This window comes from Triturus cristatus, chromosome 1_1 (assembly GCF_964204655.1).
Source record: "Triturus cristatus chromosome 1_1, aTriCri1.1, whole genome shotgun sequence".
Classification (NCBI taxonomy): Eukaryota; Metazoa; Chordata; class Amphibia; order Caudata; family Salamandridae; genus Triturus; species Triturus cristatus.
In genome coordinates, this window is record NC_140579.1 from 909,078,522 (window position 1) to 909,101,999 (window position 23,478).

The window sequence follows — 23,478 nt, forward strand, 5'->3', positions numbered from 1 at the left end:
TGAAACGTACAAATATTCCTTTAAAATCAGCCGAACTATGAATTCCGATTTAATCAACTGTTATCAGGAATGAACTCAAGGCTGCATCTTTTAGCCCAGCACTGACCCTGAAATGTCATCCTAATCGTACTTACCAGTAACTTGTATTTCCTTCCATAGGAATCCATTGTGTGGTTTTCACCAGAAAAGTTTCCAGGTGCCCATTTTTGAAATGTACAAATATTCTTCTAAAATCAGCTGAACTACGAATTCCGATTTAATCACCTGTGATCAGGAGAGAAACCAGGGCTGCATCTTTTAGCCCAGCACTGCCCCTGAAAAGTAATTCTAAGTGTACTTACCAGTAACTTGTATTTCCTTCCATAGGAATCCATTGTGTTGTTTTCACCAGAAGAGTTTCCAAGTGTCCATTTTTGAAATGTACAAATATTCCTTTAAAATCAGCCAAACTACGAATTCCGATTTACTCACCTGTTATCAGGAGAAAACCCAGTGCTGCATCTTTTAGACCAGCACTGACCATGAAAAGTAATTCTAAGCGTACTTACCAGTAACTTGTACTTCCTTCCATAGGAATCCATTGTGTGGTTTTCACCAGAAAAGTTTCTAAGTGTCCACTTTTGAAACGTACAAATATTCCTCTAAAATCAGCCGAAATACGAATTCCGATTTACTCACCTGTTATCAGGAGAGAACCCAGGGCTGCATCTTTTAACCCAGCACTGACCCTGAAAAGTAATTCTAAGCATACTTATCAGTAACTTGTATTTCCTTCCATAGGAATCCATTGTGTGGTTTTCACCAGAAAAGTTTCTAAGTGTCCATTTTTGAAACGTACAAATATTCCTTTAAAATCAGCCGAACTATGAATTCCGATTTAATCAACTGTTATCAGGAATGAACTCAAGGCTGCATCTTTTAGCCCAGCACTGACCCTGAAATGTCATCCTAATCGTACTTACCAGTAACTTGTATTTCCTTCCATAGGAATCCATTGTGTGGTTTTCACCAGAAAAGTTTCCAGGTGCCCATTTTTGAAATGTACAAATATTCTTCTAAAATCAGCTGAACTACGAATTCCGATTTAATCACCTGTGATCAGGAGAGAAACCAGGGCTGCATCTTTAAGCCCTGCACTGACCCTGAAAAGTAATTCAAATCATACTTACCAGTAACTTGTATTTCCTTCAATAGGTATCATTGTGTGGTTTTCACCAGAAAAGTTTCTGAGTGTCCATTTTCTGAAACGTACAAATATTCCTCTAAAATCAGTCGAACTACGAATTCCGATTTACTCACCTGTTATCAGGAGAGAACCCAGTGCTGCATCTTTTAGAGCAGCGCTGACCCTGAAAAGTAATTCTAAGCGTACTTACCAGTAACTTGTATTTCCTTCCTTAGTAATCAATTGTGTGGTTTTCACCAGAAATGTTTCTAAGTGTCAATTTTTGTAATGTACAAATATTCCTCTAAAATCAGCAGAACTCTGAATTCCGATTTACTCACCTGTTATCAGGAGAGAACCCAGTGCTGCAAATTTTAGCCCAGCACTGACCCTGAAAAGTAATTCTAAGTGTACTCACCAGTAACTTGTATTTTCTTCCATAGGAATCCATTGTGTGGTTTTCACCAGAAAAGTGTCCAAGTGTCCATTTTTGAAACTTACACATATTCCTCTAAAATCAGTTGAACTACGAATTCCGATTTACTCACCTGTTATCAGGAGAGACCCCAGTGCTGCATCTTTTAGAGCAGCACTGACCGTGAAAAGTAATTCTAGGCGTACATAACTGTCACTTGTACTTCCTTCCATAGGAATCCATTGTGTGTTTTTCACCAGCAAAGTTTCTAAGTGTCCAATTTTGAAACGTACAAATAGTCCTCTAAAATCAGCCGAAATACAAATTCCGATTTACTGACCTGTTATCAGGAGAGAACCCAGGGCTGCATCTTTTAGCCCAGCACTGACCCTTAAAAGTAATTCCAAGCATACTTACCAGTAACTTGTATTTTGTTCCATAGGAATCAATTGTGTGGTTTTCACCAGAAAAGATTTTAAGTGTCCATTTTTGAAACATACACATATTCCTCTAAAATCAGCCGAACTACGAATTTCAATTTACTCACCTGTTATCAGGAGAGAACCCAGTGCTCCATCTTTTAGCCCAGCACTGCCCCTGAAAAGTAATTCTAAGCGTACTTACCAGTAACTTGTATTTCCTTCCATAGGAATCCATTGTGTGGTTTTCACGAGAAGAGTTTCCAAGTGTGCATTTTTGAAACATACAAATATTCCTCTAAAATCAGCCAAACTACGAATTCCGATTTACTCACCTGTTATCAGGAGAAAATCCAGTGCTACATCTTTTAGACCAGCACTGACCATGAAAAGTAATTTTAAGCGTACTTACCAGTAACTTGTACTTCCTTCCATAGGAATACATTGTGTGGTTTTCACCAGAAAAGTTTCTAAGTGTCCATTTTTGAAACGTACAAATATTCCTCTAAAATCAGCCGAAATACGAATTCCGATTTACTCACCTGTTATCAGGAGAGAACCCAGGGCTGCATCTTTTAACCCAGCACTGACCCTGAAAAGTAATTCTAAGCATACTTACCAGTAACTTGTATTTCCTTCCATAGGAATCCATTGTGTGGTTTTCACCAGAAAAGTTTCTAAGTGTCCATTTTTGAAACGTACAAATATTCCTCTAAAATCAGCCAAACTACGAATTCCAATTTACTCACCTGTTATCAGGAGAGAACCCAGTGCTGCATCTTTTAGAGCAGCACTGACCCTGAAAAGTAATTCTAAGCGTACTTACCAGTAACTTGTATTTCCTTCCATAGGAATCCATTGTGTGGTTTTCACCAGAAAAGTTTCCAAGTGTCCATTTTTGAAACGTACAAATATTCCTCTAAAATCAGCCAAACTATGAATTCTGATTTACTCACCTGTTATCAGGAATGAACTCAAGGCTGCATCTTTTAGCCCAGCACTGACCCTGAAATGTAATCCTAATCGTACTTACCAGTAACTTGTATTTCCTTCCATAGGAATCCATTGTGTGGTTTTCACCAGAAAAGTTTCCAAGTGCCCATTTTTGAAATGTACAAATATTCTTCTAAAATAAGCCGAACTACGAATTCTGATTTATTCACCTGTGATCAGGAGAGAAACCAGGGCTGCATCTTTAAGCCCTGCACTGACCCTGAAAAGTAATTCAAATCGTACTTACCAGTAACTTCTATTTCCTTCAATAGGAATCATTGTGTGGTTTCACCAGAAAAGTTTCTGAGTGTCCATTTTTGAAACATACAAATATTCATCTAAAATCAGTTGAACTACGAATTCCGATTTACTCACCTGTTATCAGGAGAGAACCCAGTGCTGCATCTTTTAGAGCAGCACTGACCCTGAAAAGTAATTCTAAGCGTACTTACCAGTAACTTGTACTTCCTTTCTTAGGAATCCATTGTGTGGTTTTGACCAGAAAAGTTTCCAAGTGTCCATTTTTGAAATGTACAAATATTCCTCTAAAATCAGCCAAACTACGAATTTCGATTTACTCACCTGTTATCAGGAGAAAACCCAGTGCTGCATCTTTTAGACCAGCACTGACCATGAAAAGTAATTCTAAGCGTACTTACCAGTAACTTGTACTTCCTTCCATAGGAATCCATTGTGTGGTTTTCACCAGAAAAGTTTCTAAGTGTCCATTTTTGAAACGTACAAATATTCCTCTAAAATCAGCCGAAATACGAATTCCGATTTACTCACCTGTTATCAGGAGAGAACCCAGGGCTGCGTCTTTTAACCCAGCACTGACCCTGAAAAGTAATTATAAGCATACTTACCAGTAACTTGTATTTTCTTCCATAGGAATCCATTGTGTGGTTTTCACCAGAAAAGTTTCCAAGTGTCCATTTCTGAAACGTACAAATATTCTTCTAAAATCAGCCGAACTATGCATTCTGATTTACTCACCTGTTATCAGGAATGAACTCAAGGCTGCATCTTTTAGCCCAGCACTGCCCCTGAAATGTCATCCTAATCGTACTTACCAGTAACTTGTATTTCCTTCCATAGGAATCCATTGTGTGGTTTTCACCAGAAAAGTTTCCAAGTGCCCATTTTTGAAATGTACAAATATTCCTCTAAAATCAGCCAAACTACGAATTCCGATTTACTCACCTGTTATCAGGAGAAAACCCAGTGCTACATCTTTTAGACCAGCACTGACCATGAAAAGTAATTTTAAGCGTACTTACCAGTAACTTGTACTTCCTTCCATAGGAATCCATTGTGTGGTTTTCACCAGAAAAGTTTCTAAGTGTCCATTTTTGAAACGTACAAATATTCCTCTAAAATCAGCCGAAATACGAATTCCGATTTACTCACCTGTTATCAGGAGAGAACCCAGGGCTGCATCTTTTAACCCAGCACTGACCCTGAAAAGTAATTCTAAGCATACTTACTAGTAACTTGTATTTCCTTCCATAGGAATCCATTGTGTGGTTTTCACCAGAAAAGTTTCTAAGTGTCCATTTTTGAAACGTACAAATATTCCTCTAAAATCAGCCAAACTACGAATTCCAATTTACTCGCCTGTTATCAGGAGAGAACCCAGTGCTGCATCTTTTAGCCCAGCACTGACCCTGAAATGTAATCCTAATCGTACTTACCAGTAACTTGTATTTCCTTCCATAGGAATCCATTGTGTGGTTTTCACCAGAAAAGTTTCCAAGTGCCCATTTTTGAAATGTACAAATATTCTTCTAAAATAAGCCGAACTACAAATTCTGATTTACTGACCTGTGATCAGGAGAGAAACCAGGGCTGCATCTTTTAGCCCAGCACTGCCCCTGAAAAGTAATTCTAAGTGTACTTACCAGTAACTTGTATTTCCTTCCATAGGAATCCATTGTGTTGTTTTCACCAAAAGAGTTTCCAAGTGTCCATTTTTGAAATGTACAAATATTCCTTTAAAATCAGCCAAACTACGAATTCCGATTTACTCACCTGTTATCAGGAGAAAACCCAGTGCTGCATCTTTTAGACCAGCACTGACCATGAAAAGTAATTCTAAGCGTACTTACCAGTAACTTGTACTTCCTTCCATAGGAATCCATTGTGTGGTTTTCACCAGAAAAGTTTCTAAGTGTCCACTTTTGAAACGTACAAATATTCCTCTAAAATCAGCCGAAATACGAATTCCGATTTACTCACCTGTTATCAGGAGAGAACCCAGGGCTGCATCTTTTAACCCAGCACTGACCCTGAAAAGTAATTCTAAGCATACTTATCAGTAACTTGTATTTCCTTCCATAGGAATCCATTGTGTGGTTTTCACCAGAAAAGTTTCTAAGTGTCCATTTTTGAAACGTACAAATATTCCTTTAAAATCAGCCGAACTATGAATTCCGATTTAATCAACTGTTATCAGGAATGAACTCAAGGCTGCATCTTTTAGCCCAGCACTGACCCTGAAATGTCATCCTAATCGTACTTACCAGTAACTTGTATTTCCTTCCATAGGAATCCATTGTGTGGTTTTCACCAGAAAAGTTTCCAAGTGCCCATTTTTGAAATGTACAAATATTCTTCTAAAATCAGCTGAACTACGAATTCCGATTTAATCACCTGTGATCAGGAGAGAAACCAGGGCTGCATCTTTAAGCCCTGCACTGACCCTGAAAAGTAATTCAAATCATACTTACCAGTAACTTGTATTTCCTTCAATAGGTATCATTGTGTGGTTTTCACCAGAAAAGTTTCTGAGTGTCCATTTTCTGAAACGTACAAATATTCCTCTAAAATCAGTCGAACTACGAATTCCGATTTACTCACCTGTTATCAGGAGAGAACCCAGTGCTGCATCTTTTAGAGCAGCGCTGACCCTGAAAAGTAATTCTAAGCGTACTTACCAGTAACTTGTATTTCCTTCCTTAGTAATCAATTGTGTGGTTTTCACCAGAAATGTTTCTAAGTGTCAATTTTTGTAATGTACAAATATTCCTCTAAAATCAGCAGAACTCTGAATTCCGATTTACTCACCTGTTATCAGGAGAGAACCCAGTGCTGCAAATTTTAGCCCAGCACTGACCCTGAAAAGTAATTCTAAGTGTACTCACCAGTAACTTGTATTTTCTTCCATAGGAATCCATTGTGTGGTTTTCACCAGAAAAGTGTCCAAGTGTCCATTTTTGAAACTTACACATATTCCTCTAAAATCAGTTGAACTACGAATTCCGATTTACTCACCTGTTATCAGGAGAGACCCCAGTGCTGCATCTTTTAGAGCAGCACTGACCGTGAAAAGTAATTCTAAGCGTACATAACTGTCACTTGTACTTCCTTCCATAGGAATCCATTGTGTGTTTTTCACCAGCAAAGTTTCTAAGTGTCCAATTTTGAAACGTACAAATAGTCCTCTAAAATCAGCCGAAATACGAATTCCGATTTACTGACCTGTTATCAGGAGAGAACCCAGGGCTGCATCTTTTAGCCCAGCACTGACCCTTAAAAGTAATTCCAAGCATACTTACCAGTAACTTGTATTTTGTTCCATAGGAATCAATTGTGTGGTTTTCACCAGAAAAGATTTTAAGTGTCCATTTTTGAAACATACACATATTCCTCTAAAATCAGCCGAACTACGAATTTCAATTTACTCACCTGTTATCAGGAGAGAACCCAGTGCTCCATCTTTTAGCCCAGCACAGCCCCTGAAAAGTAATTCTAAGCGTACTTACCAGTAACTTGTATTTCCTTCCATAGGAATCCATTGTGTGGTTTTCACGAGAAGAGTTTACAAGTGTGCATTTTTGAAACATACAAATATTCCTCTAAAATCAGCCAAACTACGAATTCCGATTTACTCACCTGTTATCAGGAGAAAATCCAGTGCTACATCTTTTAGACCAGCACTGACCATGAAAAGTAATTTTAAGCGTACTTACCAGTAACTTGTACTTCCTTCCATAGGAATACATTGTGTGGTTTTCACCAGAAAAGTTTCTAAGTGTCCATTTTTGAAACGTACAAATATTCCTCTAAAATCAGCCGAAATACGAATTCCGATTTACTCACCTGTTATCAGGAGAGAACCCAGGGCTGCATCTTTTAACCCAGCACTGACCCTGAAAAGTAATTCTAAGCATACTTACCAGTAACTTGTATTTCCTTCCATAGGAATCCATTGTGTGGTTTTCACCAGAAAAGTTTCTAAGTGTCCATTTTTGAAACGTACAAATATTCCTCTAAAATCAGCCAAACTACGAATTCCAATTTACTCACCTGTTATCAGGAGAGAACCCAGTGCTGCATCTTTTAGAGCAGCACTGACCCTGAAAAGTAATTCTAAGCGTACTTACCAGTAACTTGTATTTCCTTCCATAGGAATCCATTGTGTGGTTTTCACCAGAAAAGTTTCCAAGTGTCCATTTTTGAAACGTACAAATATTCCTCTAAAATCAGCCAAACTATGAATTCTGATTTACTCACCTGTTATCAGGAATGAACTCAAGGCTGCATCTTTTAGCCCAGCACTGACCCTGAAATGTAATCCTAATCGTACTTACCAGTAACTTGTATTTCCTTCCATAGGAATCCATTGTGTGGTTTTCACCAGAAAAGTTTCCAAGTGCCCATTTTTGAAATGTACAAATATTCTTCTAAAATAAGCCGAACTACGAATTCTGATTTATTCACCTGTGATCAGGAGAGAAACCAGGGCTGCATCTTTAAGCCCTGCACTGACCCTGAAAAGTAATTCAAATCGTACTTACCAGTAACTTCTATTTCCTTCAATAGGAATCATTGTGTGGTTTTCACCAGAAAAGTTTCTGAGTGTCCATTTTTGAAACATACAAATATTCATCTAAAATCAGTTGAACTACGAATTCCGATTTACTCACCTGTTATCAGGAGAGAACCCAGTGCTGCATCTTTTAGAGCAGCACTGACCCTGAAAAGTAATTCTAAGCGTACTTACCAGTAACTTGTACTTCCTTTCTTAGGAATCCATTGTGTGGTTTTGACCAGAAAAGTTTCCAAGTGTCCATTTTTGAAATGTACAAATATTCCTCTAAAATCAGCGAAACTACGAATTTCGATTTACTCACCTGTTATCAGGAGAAAACCCAGTGCTGCATCTTTTAGACCAGCACTGACCATGAAAAGTAATTCTAAGCGTACTTACCAGTAACTTGTACTTCCTTCCATAGGAATCCATTGTGTGGTTTTCACCAGAAAAGTTTCTAAGTGTCCATTTTTGAAACGTACAAATATTCCTCTAAAATCAGCCGAAATACGAATTCCGATTTACTCACCTGTTATCAGGAGAGAACCCAGGGCTGCGTCTTTTAACCCAGCACTGACCCTGAAAAGTAATTATAAGCATACTTACCAGTAACTTGTATTTTCTTCCATAGGAATCCATTGTGTGGTTTTCACCAGAAAAGTTTCCAAGTGTCCATTTCTGAAACGTACAAATATTCTTCTAAAATCAGCCGAACTATGCATTCTGATTTACTCACCTGTTATCAGGAATGAACTCAAGGCTGCATCTTTTAGCCCAGCACTGCCCCTGAAATGTCATCCTAATCGTACTTACCAGTAACTTGTATTTCCTTCCATAGGAATCCATTGTGTGGTTTTCACCAGAAAAGTTTCCAAGTGCCCATTTTTGAAATGTACAAATATTCCTCTAAAATCAGCCAAACTACGAATTCCGATTTACTCACCTGTTATCAGGAGAAAACCCAGTGCTACATCTTTTAGACCAGCACTGACCATGAAAAGTAATTTTAAGCGTACTTACCAGTAACTTGTACTTCCTTCCATAGGAATCCATTGTGTGGTTTTCACCAGAAAAGTTTCTAAGTGTCCATTTTTGAAACGTACAAATATTCCTCTAAAATCAGCCGAAATACGAATTCCGATTTACTCACCTGTTATCAGGAGAGAACCCAGGGCTGCATCTTTTAACCCAGCACTGACCCTGAAAAGTAATTCTAAGCATACTTACTAGTAACTTGTATTTCCTTCCATAGGAATCCATTGTGTGGTTTTCACCAGAAAAGTTTCTAAGTGTCCATTTTTGAAACGTACAAATATTCCTCTAAAATCAGCCAAACTACGAATTCCAATTTACTCGCCTGTTATCAGGAGAGAACCCAGTGCTGCATCTTTTAGCCCAGCACTGACCCTGAAATGTAATCCTAATCGTACTTACCAGTAACTTGTATTTCCTTCCATAGGAATCCATTGTGTGGTTTTCACCAGAAAAGTTTCCAAGTGCCCATTTTTGAAATGTACAAATATTCTTCTAAAATAAGCCGAACTACAAATTCTGATTTACTGACCTGTGATCAGGAGAGAAACCAGGGCTGCATCTTTTAGCCCAGCACTGCCCCTGAAAAGTAATTCTAAGTGTACTTACCAGTAACTTGTATTTCCTTCCATAGGAATCCATTGTGTTGTTTTCACCAGAAGAGTTTCCAAGTGTCCATTTTTGAAATGTACAAATATTCCTTTAAAATCAGCCAAACTACGAATTCCGATTTACTCACCTGTTATCAGGAGAAAACCCAGTGCTGCATCTTTTAGACCAGCACTGACCTTGAAAAGTAATTCTAAGCGTACTTACCAGTAACTTGTATTTCCTTCCATAGGAATCCATTGTGTGGTTTTCACCAGAAAAGTTTCCAAGTGTCCATTTTTGAAACGTACAAATATTCCTCTAAAATCAGCCAAACTATGAATTCTGATTTACTCACCTGTTATCAGGAATGAACTCAAGGCTGCATCTTTTAGCCCAGCACTGACCCTGAAATGTAATCCTAATCGTACTTACCAGTAACTTGTATTTCCTTCCATAGGAATCCATTGTGTGGTTTTCACCAGAAAAGTTTCCAAGTGCCCATTTTTGAAATGTACAAATATTCTTCTAAAATAAGCCGAACTACGAATTCTGATTTATTCACCTGTGATCAGGAGAGAAACCAGGGCTGCATCTTTAAGCCCTGCACTGACCCTGAAAAGTAATTCAAATCGTACTTACCAGTAACTTCTATTTCCTTCAATAGGAATCATTGTGTGGTTTTCACCAGAAAAGTTTCTGAGTGTCCATTTTTGAAACATACAAATATTCATCTAAAATCAGTTGAACTACGAATTCCGATTTACTCACCTGTTATCAGGAGAGAACCCAGTGCTGCATCTTTTAGAGCAGCACTGACCCTGAAAAGTAATTCTAAGCGTACTTACCAGTAACTTGTACTTCCTTTCTTAGGAATCCATTGTGTGGTTTTGACCAGAAAAGTTTCCAAGTGTCCATTTTTGAAATGTACAAATATTCCTCTAAAATCAGCCAAACTACGAATTTCGATTTACTCACCTGTTATCAGGAGAAAACCCAGTGCTGCATCTTTTAGAGTAGCACTGACCATGAAAAGTAATTCTAAGCGTACTTACCAGTAACTTGTACTTCCTTCCATAGGAATCCATTGTGTGGTTTTCACCAGAAAAGTTTCTAAGTGTCCATTTTTGAAACGTACAAATATTCCTCTAAAATCAGCCGAAATACGAATTCCGATTTACTCACCTGTTATCAGGAGAGAACCCAGGGCTGCGTCTTTTAACCCAGCACTGACCCTGAAAAGTAATTATAAGCATACTTACCAGTAACTTGTATTTTCTTCCATAGGAATCCATTGTGTGGTTTTCACCAGAAAAGTTTCCAAGTGTCCATTTCTGAAACGTACAAATATTCTTCTAAAATCAGCCGAACTATGCATTCTGATTTACTCACCTGTTATCAGGAATGAACTCAAGGCTGCATCTTTTAGCCCAGCACTGCCCCTGAAATGTCATCCTAATCGTACTTACCAGTAACTTGTATTTCCTTCCATAGGAATCCATTGTGTGGTTTTCACCAGAAAAGTTTCCAAGTGCCCATTTTTGAAATGTACAAATATTCCTCTAAAATCAGCCAAACTACGAATTCCGATTTACTCACCTGTTATCAGGAGAAAACCCAGTGCTACATCTTTTAGACCAGCACTGACCATGAAAAGTAATTTTAAGCGTACTTACCAGTAACTTGTACTTCCTTCCATAGGAATCCATTGTGTGGTTTTCACCAGAAAAGTTTCTAAGTGTCCATTTTTGAAACGTACAAATATTCCTCTAAAATCAGCCGAAATACGAATTCCGATTTACTCACCTGTTATCAGGAGAGAACCCAGGGCTGCATCTTTTAACCCAGCACTGACCCTGAAAAGTAATTCTAAGCATACTTACTAGTAACTTGTATTTCCTTCCATAGGAATCCATTGTGTGGTTTTCACCAGAAAAGTTTCTAAGTGTCCATTTTTGAAACGTACAAATATTCCTCTAAAATCAGCCAAACTACGAATTCCAATTTACTCGCCTGTTATCAGGAGAGAACCCAGTGCTGCATCTTTTAGCCCAGCACTGACCCTGAAATGTAATCCTAATCGTACTTACCAGTAACTTGTATTTCCTTCCATAGGAATCCATTGTGTGGTTTTCACCAGAAAAGTTTCCAAGTGCCCATTTTTGAAATGTACAAATATTCTTCTAAAATAAGCCGAACTACAAATTCTGATTTACTGACCTGTGATCAGGAGAGAAACCAGGGCTGCATCTTTTAGCCCAGCACTGCCCCTGAAAAGTAATTCTAAGTGTACTTACCAGTAACTTGTATTTCCTTCCATAGGAATCCATTGTGTTGTTTTCACCAGAAGAGTTTCCAAGTGTCCATTTTTGAAATGTACAAATATTCCTTTAAAATCAGCCAAACTACGAATTCCGATTTACTCACCTGTTATCAGGAGAAAACCCAGTGCTGCATCTTTTAGACCAGCACTGACCATGAAAAGTAATTCTAAGCGTACTTACCAGTAACTTGTACTTCCTTCCATAGGAATCCATTGTGTGGTTTTCACCAGAAAAGTTTCTAAGTGTCCACTTTTGAAACGTACAAATATTCCTCTAAAATCAGCCGAAATACGAATTCCGATTTACTCACCTGTTATCAGGAGAGAACCCAGGGCTGCATCTTTTAACCCAGCACTGACCCTGAAAAGTAATTCTAAGCATACTTATCAGTAACTTGTATTTCCTTCCATAGGAATCCATTGTGTGGTTTTCACCAGAAAAGTTTCTAAGTGTCCATTTTTGAAACGTACAAATATTCCTTTAAAATCAGCCGAACTATGAATTCCGATTTAATCAACTGTTATCAGGAATGAACTCAAGGCTGCATCTTTTAGCCCAGCACTGACCCTGAAATGTCATCCTAATCGTACTTACCAGTAACTTGTATTTCCTTCCATAGGAATCCATTGTGTGGTTTTCACCAGAAAAGTTTCCAAGTGCCCATTTTTGAAATGTACAAATATTCTTCTAAAATCAGCTGAACTACGAATTCCGATTTAATCACCTGTGATCAGGAGAGAAACCAGGGCTGCATCTTTAAGCCCTGCACTGACCCTGAAAAGTAATTCAAATCATACTTACCAGTAACTTGTATTTCCTTCAATAGGTATCATTGTGTGGTTTTCACCAGAAAAGTTTCTGAGAGTCCATTTTCTGAAACGTACAAATATTCCTCTAAAATCAGTCGAACTACGAATTCCGATTTACTCACCTGTTATCAGGAGAGAACCCAGTGCTGCATCTTTTAGAGCAGCGCTGACCCTGAAAAGTAATTCTAAGCGTACTTACCAGTAACTTGTATTTCCTTCCTTAGTAATCAATTGTGTGGTTTTCACCAGAAATGTTTCTAAGTGTCAATTTTTGTAATGTACAAATATTCCTCTAAAATCAGCAGAACTCTGAATTCCGATTTACTCACCTGTTATCAGGAGAGAACCCAGTGCTGCAAATTTTAGCCCAGCACTGACCCTGAAAAGTAATTCTAAGTGTACTCACCAGTAACTTGTATTTTCTTCTATAGGAATCCATTGTGTGGTTTTCACCAGAAAAGTGTCCAAGTGTCCATTTTTGAAACTTACACATATTCCTCTAAAATCAGTTGAACTACGAATTCCGATTTACTCACCTGTTATCAGGAGAGACCCCAGTGCTGCATCTTTTAGAGCAGCACTGACCGTGAAAAGTAATTCTAAGCGTACATAACTGTCACTTGTACTTCCTTCCATAGGAATCCATTGTGTGTTTTTCACCAGCAAAGTTTCTAAGTGTCCAATTTTGAAACGTACAAATAGTCCTCTAAAATCAGCCGAAATACGAATTCCGATTTACTGACCTGTTATCAGGAGAGAACGCAGGGCTGCATCTTTTAGCCCAGCACTGACCCTTAAAAGTAATTCCAAGCATACTTACCAGTAACTTGTATTTTGTTCCATAGGAATCAATTGTGTGGTTTTCACCAGAAAAGATTTTAAGTGTCCATTTTTGAAACATACACATATTCCTCTAAAATCAGCCGAACTACGAATTTCAATTTACTCACCTGTTATCAGGAGAGAACCCAGTGCTCCATCTTTTAGCCCAGCACTGCCCCTGAAAAGTAATTCTAAGCGTACTTACCAGTAACTTGTATTTCCTTCCATAGGACTCCATTGTGTGGTTTTCACCAGAAGAGTTTCCAAGTGTGCATTTTTGAAACATACAAATATTCCTCTAAAATCAGCCAAACTACGAATTCCGATTTACTCACCTGTTATCAGGAGAAAATCCAGTGCTACATCTTTTAGACCAGCACTGACCATGAAAAGTAATTTTAAGCGTACTTACCAGTAACTTGTACTTCCTTCCATAGGAATACATTGTGTGGTTTTCACCAGAAAAGTTTCTAAGTGTCCATTTTTGAAACGTACAAATATTCCTCTAAAATCAGCCGAAATACGAATTCCGATTTACTCACCTGTTATCAGGAGAGAACCCAGGGCTGCATCTTTTAACCCAGCACTGACCCTGAAAAGTAATTCTAAGCATACTTACCAGTAACTTGTATTTCCTTCCATAGGAATCCATTGTGTGGTTTTCACCAGAAAAGTTTCTAAGTGTCCATTTTTGAAACGTACAAATATTCCTCTAAAATCAGCCAAACTACGAATTCCAATTTACTCACCTGTTATCAGGAGAGAACCCAGTGCTGCATCTTTTAGAGCAGCACTGACCCTGAAAAGTAATTCTAAGCGTACTTACCAGTAACTTGTATTTCCTTCCATAGGAATCCATTGTGTGGTTTTCACCAGAAAAGTTTCCAAGTGTCCATTTTTGAAACGTACAAATATTCCTCTAAAATCAGCCAAACTATGAATTCTGATTTACTCACCTGTTATCAGGAATGAACTCAAGGCTGCATCTTTTAGCCCAGCACTGACCCTGAAATGTAATCCTAATCGTACTTACCAGTAACTTGTATTTCCTTCCATAGGAATCCATTGTGTGGTTTTCACCAGAAAAGTTTCCAAGTGCCCATTTTTGAAATGTACAAATATTCTTCTAAAATAAGCCGAACTACGAATTCTGATTTATTCACCTGTGATCAGGAGAGAAACCAGGGCTGCATCTTTAAGCCCTGCACTGACCCTGAAAAGTAATTCAAATCGTACTTACCAGTAACTTCTATTTCCTTCAATAGGAATCATTGTGTGGTTTTCACCAGAAAAGTTTCTGAGTGTCCATTTTTGAAACATACAAATATTCATCTAAAATCAGTTGAACTACGAATTCCGATGTACTCACCTGTTATCAGGAGAGAACCCAGTGCTGCATCTTTTAGAGTAGCACTGACCCTGAAAAGTAATTCTAAGTGTACTTACCAGTAACTTGTATTTCCTTCCATAGGAATCCATTGTGTGGTTTTCACCAGAAGAGTTTCCAAGTGTCCATTTTTGAAACATACAAATATTCCTCTAAAATCAGTTGAACTACGAATTCCGATTTACTCACCTGTTATCAGGAGAGAACCCAGTGCTGCATCTTTTAGAGCAGCACTGACCCTGAAAAGTAATTCTAAGCGTACTTACCAGTAACTTGTACTTCCTTTCTTAGGAATCCATTGTGTGGTTTTGACCAGAAAAGTTTCCAAGTGTCCATTTTTGAAATGTACAAATATTCCTCTAAAATCAGCCAAACTACGAATTTCGATTTACTCACCTGTTATCAGGAGAAAACCCAGTGCTGCATCTTTTAGACCAGCACTGACCATGAAAAGTAATTCTAAGCGTACTTACCAGTAACTTGTACTTCCTTCCATAGGAATCCATTGTGTGGTTTTCACCAGAAAAGTTTCTAAGTGTCCATTTTTGAAACGTACAAATATTCCTCTAAAATCAGCCGAAATACGAATTCCGATTTACTCACCTGTTATCAGGAGAGAACCCAGGGCTGCGTCTTTTAACCCAGCACTGACCCTGAAAAGTAATTATAAGCATACTTACCAGTAACTTGTATTTTCTTCCATAGGAATCCATTGTGTGGTTTTCACCAGAAAAGTTTCCAAGTGTCCATTTCTGAAACGTACAAATATTCTTCTAAAATCAGCCGAACTATGCATTCTGATTTACTCACCTGTTATCAGGAATGAACTCAAGGCTGCATCTTTTAGCCCAGCACTGCCCCTGAAATGTCATCCTAATCGTACTTACCAGTAACTTGTATTTCCTTCCATAGGAATCCATTGTGTGGTTTTCACCAGAAAAGTTTCCAAGTGCCCATTTTTGAAATGTACAAATATTCTTCTAAAATCAGCTGAACTATGAATTCCGATTTAATCACCTGTGATCAGGAGAGAAACCAGGGCTGCATCTTTAGCCCTGCACTGACCCTGAAAAGTAATTCAAATCATACTTACCAGTAACTTGTATTTCCTTCAATAGGTATCATTGTGTGGTTTTCACCAGAAAAGTTTCAGAGTGTCCATTTTTTAAACGTACAAATATTCCTCTAAAATCAGTCGAACTACGAATTCCGATTTACTCACCTGTTATCAGGAATGAACTCAAGGCTGCATCTTTTAGCCCAGCACTGACCCTGAAATGTAATCCTAATCGTACTTACCAGTAACTTGTATTTCCTTCCATAGGAATCCATTGTGTGGTTTTCACGAGAAAAGTTTCCAAGTGCCCATTTTTGAAATGTACAAATATTCTTCTAAAATAAGCCGAACTACAAATTCTGATTTACTGACCTGTGATCAGGAGAGAAACCAGGGCTGCATCTTTTAGCCCAGCACTGCCCCTGAAAAGTAATTCCAAGCATACTTACCAGTAACTTGTATTTCCTTCCATAGGAATCCATTGTGTTTTCACCAGAAGAGTTTCCAAGTGTCCATTTTTGAAACATACAAATATTCCTCTAAAATCAGTTGAACTACGAATTCCGATTTACTCACCTGTTATCAGGAGAAAACCCAGTGCTGCATCTTTTAGACCAGCACTGACCATGAAAAGTAATTCTAAGCGTACTTACCAGTAACTTGTACTTCCTTCCATAGGAATCCATTGTGTGGTTTTCACCAGAAAAGTTTCTAAGTGTCCACTTTTGAAACGTACAAATATTCCTCTAAAATCAGCCGAAATACGTATTCCGATTTACTCACCTGTTATCAGGAGAGAACCCAGGGCTGTATCTTTTAACCCAGCACTGACCCTGAAAAGTAATTCTAAGCATACTTACCAGTAACTTGTATTTCCTTCCATAGGAATCCATTGTGTGGTTTTCACCAGAAAAGTTTCTAAGTGTCCATTTTTGAAACGTACAAATATTCCTTTAAAATCAGCCGAACTATGAATTCCGATTTAATCAACTGTTATCAGGAATGAACTCAAGGCTGCATCTTTTAGCCCAGCACTGACCCTGAAATGTCATCCTAATCGTACTTACCAGTAACTTGTATTTCCTTCCATAGGAATCTATTGTGTGGTTTTCACCAGAAAAGTTTCCAAGTGCCCATTTTTGAAATGTACAAATATTCTTCTAAAATCAGCTGAACTACGAATTCCGATTTAATCACCTGTGATCAGGAGAGAAACCAGGGCTGCATCATTAAGCCCTGCACTGACCCTGAAAAGTAATTCAAATCATACTTACCAGTAACTTGTATTTCCTTCAATAGGTATCATTGTGTGGTTTTCACCAGAAAAGTTTCAGAGTGTCCATTTTTTAAACGTACAAATATTCCTCTAAAATCAGTCGAACTACGAATTCCGATTTACTTACCTGTTATCAGGAGAGAACCCAGTGCTGCATCTTTTAGAGCAGCGCTGACCCTGAAAAGTAATTCTAAGCGTACTTACCAGTAACTTGTATTTCCTTCCATAGTAATCAATTGTGTGGTTTTCATCAGAAAAGTTTCTAAGTGTCAATTTTTGTAATGTACAAATATTCCTCTAAAATCATCAGAACTCTGAATTCCGATTTACTCACCTGTTATCAGGAGAGAACCCAGTGCTGCAAATTTTAGCCCAGCACTGACCCTGAAAAGTAATTCTAAGTGTACTCACCAGTAACTTGTATTTCCTTCCATAGGAATCCATTGAGTGGATTTCACCAGAAAAGTGTCCAAGTGTCCATTTTTGAAACTTACACATATTCCTCTAAAATCAGTTGAACTACGAATTCCGATTTACTCACCTGTTATCAGGAGAGACCCCAGTGCTGCATCTTTTAGAGAAGCACTGACCGTGAAAAGTAATTCTAAGCGTACATACCTGTCACTTGTACTTCCTTCCATAGGAATCCATTGTGTGTTTTTCACCAGCAAAGTTTCTAAGTGTCCAATTTTGAAACGTACAAATAGTCCTCTAAAATCAGCCGAAATACGAATTCCGATTTACTGACCTGTTATCAGGAGAGAACCCAGGGCTGCATCTTTTAGCCCAGCACTGACCCTTAAAAGTAATTCCAAGCATACTTACCAGTAACTTGTATTTCGTTCCATAGGAATCAATTGTGTGGTTTTCACCAGAAAAGATTTTAAGTGTCCATTTTTGAAACATACACATATTCCTCTAAAATCAGCCGAACTACGAATTTCAATTTACTCACCTGTTATCAGGAGAGAACCCAGTGCTCCATCTTTTAGCCCAGCACTGCCCCTGAAAAGTAATTCTAAGCGTACTTACCAGTAACTTGTATTTCCTTCCATAGGAATCCATTGTGTGGTTTTCACCAGAAGAGTTTCCAAGTGTCCATTTTTGAAACATACAAATATTCCTCTAAAATCAGTTGAACTACGAATTCCGATTTACTCACCTGTTATCAGGAGAGAACCCAGTGCTGCATCTTTTAGAGCAGCACTGACCCTGAAAAGTAATTCTAAGCGTACTTACCAGTAACTTGAACTTCCTTTCTTAGGAATCCATTGTGTGGTTTTCACCAGAAAAGTTTCCAAGTGTCCATTTTTGAAATGTACAAATATTCCTCTAAAATCAGCCAAACTACGAATTCCGATTTACTCACCTGTTATCAGGAGAAAACCCAGTGCTACATCTTTTAGACCAGCACTGACCATGAAAAGTAATTTTAAGCATACTTACCAGTAACTTGTATTTCCTTCCATAGGAATCCATTGTGTGTTTTTCACCAGAAAAGTTTCTAAGTGTCCATTTTTTAAACGTACAAATATTCCTCTAAAATCAGCCAAACTACGAATTCCAATTTACTCACCTGTTATCAGGAGAGAACCCAGTGCTGCATCTTTTAGAGCAGCACTGACCCTGAAAAGTAATTCTAAGCGTACTTACCAGTAACTTGTATTTCCTTCCATAGGAATCCATTGTGTGGTTTTCACCAGAAAAGTTTCCAAGTGTCCATTTCTGAAACGTACAAATATTCCTCTAAAATCAGCCGAACTATGAATTCTGATTTACTCACCTGTTATCAGGAATGAACTCAAGGCTGCATCTTTTAGCCCAGCACTGACCCTGAAATGTAATCCTAATCGTACTTACCAGTAACTTGTATTTCCTTCCATAGGAATCCATTGTGTGGTTTTCACCAGAAAAGTTTCCAAGTGCCCATTTTTGAAATGTACAAATATTCTTCTAAAATAAGCCGAACTACAAATTCTGATTTACTGACCTGTGATCAGGAGAGAAACCAGGGCTGCATCTTTTAGCCCAGCACTGCCCCTGAAAAGTAATTCTAAGTGTACTTACCAGTAACTTGTATTTCCTTCCATAGGAATCCATTGCGTTGTTTTCACCAGAAGAGTTTCCAAGTGTCCATTTTTGAAACATACAAATATTCCTCTAAAATCAGTTGAACTACGAATTCCGATTTACTCACCTGTTATCAGGAGAGAACCCAGTGCTGCATCTTTAAGAGCAGCACTGACCCTGAAAAGTAATTCTAAGCGTACTTACAAGTAACTTGTACTTCCTTTCTTAGGAATCCATTGTGTGGTTTTGACCAGAAAAGTTTCCAAGTGTCCATTTTTGAAATGTACAAATATTCCTTTAAAATCAGCCAAACTACGAATTCCGATTTACTCACCTGTTATCAGGAGAAAACCCAGTGCTGCATCTTTTAGACCAGCACTGACCATGAAAAGTAATTCTAAGCGTACTTACCAGTAACTTGTACTTCCTTCCATAGGAATCCATTGTGTGGTTTTCACCAGAAAAGTTTCTAAGTGTCCATTTTTGAAACGTACAAATATTCCTCTAAAAACAGCCGAAATACGAATTCCGATTTACTCACCTGTTATCAGGAGAGAACCCAGGGCTGCGTCTTTTAACCCAGCACTGACCCTGAAAAGTAATTATAAGCATACTTACCAGTAACTTGTATTTTCTTCCATAGGAATCCATTGTGTGGTTTTCACCAGAAAAGTTTCTAAGTGTCCATTTTTGAAAAGTACAAATATTCCTCTAAAATCAGCCGAACTACGAATTTCAATTTACTCACCTGTTATCAGGAGAGAACCCAGTGCTGCATCTTTTAGATCAGCACTGACCCTGAAAAGTAATTCTAAGCGTACTTACCAGTAACTTGTATTTCCTTCCTTAGGAATCCATTTAGTGGTTTTCACCAGAAAAGTTTCCAAGTGTCCATTTCTGAAACGTACAAATATTCTTCTAAAATCAGCCGAACTATGCATTCTGATTTACTCACCTGTTATCAGGAATGAACTCAAGGCTGCATCTTTTAGCCCAGCACTGACCCTGAAATGTAATCCTAATCGTACTTACCAGTAACTTGTATTTCCTTCCATAGGAATCCATTGTGTGGTTTTCACCAGAAAAGTTTCCAAGTGCCCATTTTTGAAATGTACAAATATTCTTCTAAAATAAGCCGAACTACGAATTCCGATTTACTCACCTGTGATCAGGAGAGAAACCAGGGCTGCATCTTTAAGCCCTGCACTGACCCTGAAAAGTAATTCAAATCGTACTTACCAGTAACTTGTATTTCCTTCAATAGGAATCATTGTGTGGTTTTCACCAGAAAAGTTTCTGAGTGTCCATTTTTGAAACGTACAAAATATTCCTCTAAAATCAGCCGAACAACAAATTCCGATTTACTCACCTGTTGTCAGGAGAGGACCCAGTGCTGCATCTTTTAGCCCAGCACTGACCCTGAAAAGTAATTCTAAGCATACTTACCAGTAACTTGTATTTCCTTCCATAGGAATCCATTGTGTGTTTCTAAGTGTCCATTTTTGAAACGTACAGATATTCCTTTAAAATCAGCTGAACTACGAATTCCAATTTACTCACCTGTTATCAGGAGAGAACCCAGTGATGCATCTTTTAGAGCAGCACTGACCCTGAAAAGTAATTCTAAGCGTACTTACCAGTAACTTGTATTTCCTTCCATAGGAATCCATTACGTGGTTTTCACCAGAAAAGTTTCCAAGTGTCCATTTTTGAAACGTACAAATATTACTCTAAAATCAGCCGAACTATGAATTCCGATTTACTCACCTGTTATCAGGAATGAACTCACGGCTGCATCTTTTAGCCCAGCAGACCCTGAAATGTAATCCTAATCGTACTTACCAGTAACTTGTATTTCCTTCCATAGGAATCCGTTCTGTGGTTTTCACCAGAAAAGTTTCCAAGTGTCCATTTTTGAAATGTACGAACATTCTTCTAAAATCAGCCGAACTACGAATTCTGATTTACTCACCTGTTATCAGGAGAGAAACCAGGGCTGCATCTTTAAGACCTGCACTGACCCTAAAAAGTAATTCAAATCGTACTTACCAGTAACTTGTATTTCATTCAATAGGAATCATTGTGTGGTTTTCACCAGAAAAGTTTCCAAGTGTCCATTTTTGAAATGTACAAATATTCCTCTAAAATCAGCCAAACTACGAATTCCGATTTACTCACCTGTTATCAGGAGAAAACCCAGTGCTACATCTTTTAGACCAGCACTGACCATGAAAAGTAATTTTAAGCGTACTTACCAGTAACTTGTACTTCCTTCCATAGGAATCCATTGTGTGGTTTTCACCAGAAAAGTTTCTAAGTGTCCATTTTTGAAACGTACAAATATTCCTCTAAAATCAGCCGAAATACGAATTCCGATTTACTCACCTGTTATCAGGAGAGAACCCAGTGCTGCATCTTTTAGAGCAGCACTGACCCTGAAAAGTAATTCTAAGCGTACTTACCAGTAACTTGTATTTCCTTCCATAGGAATCCATTGTGTGGTTTTCACCAGAAAAGTTTCCAAGTGTCCATTTTTGAAACGTACAAATATTCCTCTAAAATCAGCCGAACTATGAATTCTGATTTACTCACCTGTTATCAGGAATGAACTCAAGGCTGCATCTTTTAGCCCAGCACTGACCCTGAAATGTAATCCTAATCGTACTTACCAGTAACTTGTATTTCCTTCCATAGGAATCCATTGTGTGGTTTTCACCAGAAAAGTTTCCAAGTGCCCATTTTTGAAATGTACAAATATTCTTCTAAAATAGGCCGAACTACAAATTCTGATTTACTGACCTGTGATCAGGAGAGAAACCAGGGCTGCATCTTTTAGCCCAGCACTGACCCTGAAAAGTAATTCTAAGTGTACTTACCAGTAACTTGTATTTCCTTCCATAGGAATCCATTGTGTTGTTTTCACCAGAAAAGTTTCCAAGTGTCCATTTTTGAAACGTACAAATATTCCTCTAAAATCAGCCGAACTATGAATTCTGATTTACTCACCTGTTATCAGGAATGAACTCAAGGCTGCATCTTTTAGCCCAGCACTGACCCTGAAATGTAATCCTAATCGTACTTACCAGTAACTTGTATTTCCTTCCATAGGAATCCATTGCGTTGTTTTCACCAGAAGAGTTTCCAAGTGTCCATTTTTGAAACATACAAATATTCCTCTAAAATCAGTTGAACTACGAATTCCGATTTACTCACCTGTTATCAGGAGAGAACCCAGTGCTGCATCTTTAAGAGCAGCACTGACCCTGAAAAGTAATTCTAAGCGTACTTACAAGTAACTTGTACTTCCTTTCTTAGGAATCCATTGTGTGGTTTTGACCAGAAAAGTTTCCAAGTGTCCATTTTTGAAATGTACAAATGTTCCTCTAAAATCAGCCGAAATACGAATTCCGATTTACTCACCTGTTATCAGGAGAGAACCCAGGGCTGCATCTTTTAACACAGCACTGACCCTGAAAAGTAATTCTAAGCATACTTACCAGTAACTTGTATTTCCTTCCATAGGAATCCATTGTGTGGTTTTCACCAGAAAAGTTTCCAAGTGCCCATTTTTGAAATGTACAAATATTCTTCTAAAATCAGCTGAACTACGAATTCCGATTTAATCACCTGTGATCAGGAGAGAAACCAGGGCTGCATCTTTAAGCCCTGCACTGACCCTGAAAAGTAATTCAAATCATACTTACCAGTAACTTGTATTTCCTTCCATAGGAATCCATTGTGTGGTTTTCACCAGAAAAGTTTCTAAGTGTCCACTTTTGAAACGTACAAATATTCCTCTAAAATCAGCCGAAATACGAATTCCGATTTACTCACCTGTTATCAGGAGAGAACCCAGGGCTGCATCTTTTAACCCAGCACTGACCCTGAAAAGTAATTCTAAGCATACTTACCAGTAACTTGTATTTCCTTCCATAGGAATCCATTGTGTGGTTTTCACCAGAAAAGTTTCTAAGTGTCCATTTTTGAAACGTACAAATATTCCTCTAAAATCAGTCGAACTACGAATTCCGATTTACTCACCTGTTATCAGGAGAGAACCCAGTGCTGCATCTTTTAGAGCAGCGCTGACCCTGAAAAGTAATTCTAAGCGTACTTACCAGTAACTTGTATTTCCTTCCATAGTAATCAATTGTGTGGTTTTCACCAGAAAAGTTTCTAAGTGTCAATTTTTGTAATGTACAAATATTCATCTAAAATCAGCAGAACTCTGAATTCCGATTTACTCACCTGTTATCAGGAGAGAACCCAGTGCTGCAAATTTTAGCCCAGCACTGACCCTGAAAAGTA